Source organism: Manis javanica, chromosome 11, assembly GCF_040802235.1.
Source record: "Manis javanica isolate MJ-LG chromosome 11, MJ_LKY, whole genome shotgun sequence".
In the NCBI taxonomy this organism is placed as follows: Eukaryota; Metazoa; Chordata; class Mammalia; order Pholidota; family Manidae; genus Manis; species Manis javanica.
Genome location: NC_133166.1, coordinates 68353675 through 68359186, shown reverse-complemented (window position 1 = coordinate 68359186; position 5512 = coordinate 68353675). Strand labels below are relative to the sequence as shown.

General features: G+C 38.1%; 1 pseudogene; it reads left to right on the top strand.

The window, feature by feature from the left end:
- The first annotated feature begins 1275 nt into the window (after nt 1-1275).
- On the top strand, nt 1276-1853 carry LOC108406570 (chromobox protein homolog 3 pseudogene; annotated as a pseudogene).
- The last annotated feature ends 3659 nt before the right edge of the window (nt 1854-5512 follow it).

The following is a 5512-nucleotide window of genomic DNA, read 5'->3' as shown; positions in this document are numbered from 1 at the left end:
AAAATTAATACACAGAAATCTGTGGCATTTCTGTACACTAACAATGAACTAGCAGAAAGAGAAATCAGTAAAACAATTCCATTCACAATTGCATCAAAAAGAATAAAATACTTAGGAATAAACCTAACCAAGGAGATGAAAGACCTATACCCTGAAAACTACAAGGCACTCTAAAGAGAAATTAAAGAAGATACCAGTAAATGGAAACTCATCCCATGCTCTTGGCTAGGAAGAATGAATATTGTCAAAATGGCCAACCTGCCTAAAGCAATCTATAGATTCAATGTAATTCCTATCAAAATCCCAACAACATTCTTTAACCAACTAGAGAAAATCATTCTAAAATTCATATGGAACCAAAAAAGATCTCGAGTAGCCAAAGCAATTCTGAGAAGGAAGAATAAAGCTTATGTATTAAAGAACAAAGGTAAAGAAATACCATTTGACCCAGGAATTCCACTCCTTGGAATTTACCCAAAGAACACAAGTTCTCAGATTCAAAAAGATATATGTCCCCCTATGTTTACTGCAGCACTTTTCACAATAGCCAAGATATGGAAGCAACCTAAGTGTCTATCAGTGGATGAATGGATAAAGAAGAGGTGGTACCTGTAGACAATGGAATACTATTTGGCCATATGAAAGAAACAAATCCTACCATTTGCAACAACATGGATGAAGCTGGAGGGCATTATGCTCAGTGAATTAAGCCAGGCAGAGAAAGACAAATGCCAAATGATTTCCCTCATTTGTGGAGTATAACAATGAAGCAAAACTGAAGGAACAAAATAGCAGCAGATTTAGAGACTCCACAATGAACTAGTGGTTACCAAAGGGGAGGGATGTGGCAGGGTGGGTGGGGAGGGAGGGAGAAGGGGTATTACGTTTAGTACACATGGTGTGGGGGATCACAGGGAGAACAGTGTAGCACAGAGAAGGCACATAGAGGATCTGTGGCATCTTGCTGCACTGATGGACAGTGACTTCATTGGGGTATGGGCGGTGCTTGATAATATGGGTAAATGTAGTTACCACATTGTGTTTTCATGTGAAACCTTCGTAAGAGTGTATATCAATCATACCTTAATAAAAAATTCAAAAAATAATGTATGGCTTCACTCCTTCCTAGGCTGCTGCCTGGCACACAGCTCCCCAGCCTCCTCCACCTCTGAAGTGGCTCGAGGTTGAGGCGTGCTGGGCAGGAGACGCCACAGAGCAGGGACCTGGAGCAGCTTGGAGGCGGTGAATAATAATTCGTCGAGTCTGTAATAAAAAATGGCCTCCAATAAAATTACATTTCAAAAAATGGGGAAAAACAGAATGAAAGAGTAAAAAGTTGAAGAGGCAGATCCTGAAGAATTTGTGGTGGAAAAAGTACTAGACCAACGTGTAGTGAATGGGAAGATGGAGTATTTCCTGAAGTGGAAGGGATTTACAGATGCTGACAATACTTGGGAACCTGAAGAAAATTTAGATTGCCCAGAGTTAATTGAAGCATTTCTTAATTTTCGAAAAGCTGGTAAAGAAAAAGATGGTACAAAAATAAAATCTTCATCTGACAGTGAATCTGATGATAGCAAATCAAAGAAAAGAGATGCTGCTGATAAACCAAGAGGCTTTGCCAGAGGTCTTGATCCTGAACGAATAATTGGTGCCACAGACAGCAGGGGAGAATTAATGTTTCTTATGAAATGGAAAGATTCAGATGAGGCAGACTTGGTGCTCATAAAGGAGGCAAATATAAAGTGTCCTCAAATTGTAATTGCTTTTTATGAAGAGAAACTAACTTGGCATTCGTGTCCAGAAGATGAAGCTCAGTAATTGTGTTTGCATTGCTTTTTATGTATATTTATACATATATATATAAAACCCAAGTCTTGTTTTTTTGACTTACTAGTGTGGAGAAATATCTAGATTCTCTTGAAAATCAAGTTTGATATGTTCGTTTTAAAGTGGTATTGGGGGAGTTGTTGAGTTTTGTGGGGTGGGGGAGATTTGTTTTGTTTTTTGTTTTTGTATAGCACTGGTTACTTTGAACAAATAAAAGCTTTATGTAGTTGCTTCCTTTATCAGAAAAGAACATTTTAATATCATGGTATATTATTTTCTCTGCATTAGATAATAATTCTTCTAAATGCTGTAGGTAATGAGAACTTGTGTTTCATTCATGCCTAAGGACCTTTTTGAGTTTTTATTTTTATTTGGGGTTTTTTTGTGTGTGTACACAAAACACACATGTAAATGGCTTTTTAATTTTCTTTTTAAAAAACATTAACCAAAACAAAAAACATTTCACAACCATGGATAAGCCCATGTTTATGGGATGCTATGATTTTGAGTAACCTAAAAATGAATCACTTCAGGTTAAGTTGAAAGATTTCCTGAAGCCATAGCCTTTCAGATTAAATAGATAATTTTATAATTAAGTGGACAATTTAAAAGCAACCATATGAGAATCCATATTTACAGACATGCAAATTCCAAATTTATTTAGAGAGTCCCATACAGGAAAATGTTAATCGCTACCAACAACCTCCCCATCCAAATGAAACAAACAGACAAGTCCTGGTGTGTTTTAATTAGACAAGCAAGACAGCTAAGTGGACATTTAAAGGTTCTTTATAGTTAACCAATCCCTTTCAAGAAGTTGAAATCCCTATGCTATATTGATCATGACTCATGGAATGTCTGAGACTCCATTCTTGGAAACCTAATCAGTTGGTTAAGAGATGTAGGCAATTTAGGACCTACCAGAATAAATGAGTAAACAAGCTTTTGTAACCTAAACTCTTGACCTGCATGTTTTCCTTTACCCCAATTCATTCCTTATATGTAGGTCAGTCTCAGTATTCGGGTTACTGGTTCAGCAGAAGACAGGAAAAACAATAACTTTGTTGTGATCAGAATGTTACCCAACTGTATATTGTTTATTGTAAATAACTGTTAAACAGTAGTCAATAAATAATTTTATATTACTTTAAAAAAATGAATGGCTTCATCTACAAACAAACTTGTTAAAGGATAAGTGCAAAGCATGAAGATGGAGAGACAGGAAAAGAGAAGATCAAGAAGAGTCTCATAATCAAGTTAAGGCTCAATGCTAAGTACCCTGGGGAAAACATTGGAAAGTCTTTTAAGCTAAAGAATAGTACAGTTTAATTTGAGTTTTAGATGATAAGTCCAGCAACAGTTTGGGACATGGACTGAAGGGGACAAGATTGGCAGCAGGAGAGCAGTTAGAAGGTTACTGTAATGACTTGGGTGTGAAAGGATGAAGGCCTGAACTCTGGCTGTGCCATGAGGGTGCAGAGTTGGTGGATACTACTGTGTCCAGCTCCAATCCCCTTCACCGAATCAGTGCATCCATGTCCCCTGCTGCTGTATGGACTACTAACAGCTCACAGCCACCCAATCTCAAGACCAACCAGTGGCCAATGAATGACTAGAGTGGAGATTTTAAAAGGTTAGTCCATTTTCCTTAAGGTAGAACCAGTTCTGTGGCACAATGTGCCCTCCAGAGCTTCTTCAGATCCAGGCTGAAGCTACACTCCAGCTGAGACCACATCTTTTTTTCCCCCTCCTATGGTCAGCTTCCCTCAGCCCCTTCTCCAAAAACCATGTTTATAAAATTACCCGTCTCAGAGTATGCATCTAGAGACCCTGAATTACCACAGAGATATAAAAAAGGCGCAAAAAATATTTAGGAATTATAAATAAAAGAACTTGATATAAGATGAAATTTAAAGACAGGAGTCATGGATGACAGTTTCTAACTGAGATTACTGGATGGGTGGAACAGAGAGAAAATGAATATTTTGTGTGTTCAATGACATTTCAGTAGTGAATCACTACTGAATATGTATTTCTGATCCTCAGAAAGATATACCTGAGAGAAATGTAGAAACCTTGAGCATATAGATGGCAATTAAAACTGTAAAAGTATTAAACATCATCCACAGAGAGTATGATTTTGTCAAATATGGGTGACCCTCAAAAGATTGACAGCCATTTTTTGAAAATTTTATTTTGGTATCATTAATCTACAATTACATGAAGGATATTATGTTTACTAGGCTACCCCCTTCACCAAGTCCCCCCACACACATCCTCATTCACAGTCACTGTCCATCAACATAGTAAGATGCTGTAAAATCACTACTTGTCTTCTCTGTGTTCCACAGCCCTCCCCGTGCCCTCACACACACTGTACATGTTCATTGTAATGCCCCCTTTCATTTTCTCCCACCCCTATCCCTCCATTCCCACCCATCCTCCCCAGGCCCTTTCCCTTTGGTAACTGTTAGTTCATTCTTAGGTTCTGTGCTTCTGCTGCTGTTTTGTTCCTTCAGTTTTCTTTTGTTCTTATCCTCCACATACAAGTGAAATCATTTGGTACTTGTCTTTCTCTGCCTGGCTTATTTCACTGAGCATAATACCCTCTAGCTCCATCCATGTTGTTGCGAATAGTAGGATTTGTTTTTTTCTTATGGCTGAGTAATATTCCATTGTGTATATGTACCACATCTTCTTTATCCATTCATATACTGACGGACATTTAGGTTGCTTCCATATTTTGGCTATTGTAAATAGTGCAGCGATAAACATAGGGGTGCATCTGTCTTTTTCAAACTGGAGTGCTGCATTCTTGGGGTAAATCCTAGAAGAGGAATTCCTGGGTCAAATGGTATTTCTATTTTGAGCATTTTGAAGAACCTCCATACTGCTTTCCACAATGGTTGAACTAATTTACATTCCCACCAGCAGTGTAGGAGGGTTCCCCTTTCTCCACAACCTCACCAACATTTGTTGTTGTTTGTCTTTTTGATGAAGGCAATCCTTACTGGTGTGAGGTGATATCTCATTGTGGTTTTAATTTGCATTTCTCTCACATCACTGCAGTCATCTTAGTCTTTGTGCCTTGCATACCTGCATTTTTTGTTGTTATTGCAATACTTTTTATTAAGGTATCATTGATATACACTCTTATGAAGGTTTCACAAGAAAAACAATATAGTTATTGCATTCACTCCTATCATCGAGTCCCCTCCATATCCCATTGCAATCACTGTATATAAGTGCAGTAAGATGCCACAGAGTCCCCTATTTGTCTTCTCTGAGATACACAGACTTCCCCATGACCTCACACACACCATGTGCACCAATCATGATATCCCACAATTCCCTTATCCCTCCTTCCCCACCCATCATCCCCCATCCATCCCCTTTGGAAACCAATAGTTTCTTCTTGGAATCTGTGAGTCTGTTGCTATTTTGTTCCTTCAGTTTTGCTTCGTTGTTATACTCCATAAATGAGGGAAATCGTTTGGTATTTGTCTTTCTCTGCTTGACTTATTTTACTGAGCATAATACCTTCTACCCCCTTCCATGTTGTTGCAAATGATAGGATTTGTTTATTTTTTATGGATGGATAGTATTCCACTGGGAATATGAACCACATTTTCTTTATGCATTCATCTACTGATGAATTTCTTATGTTGCTTCCATCTCTTGG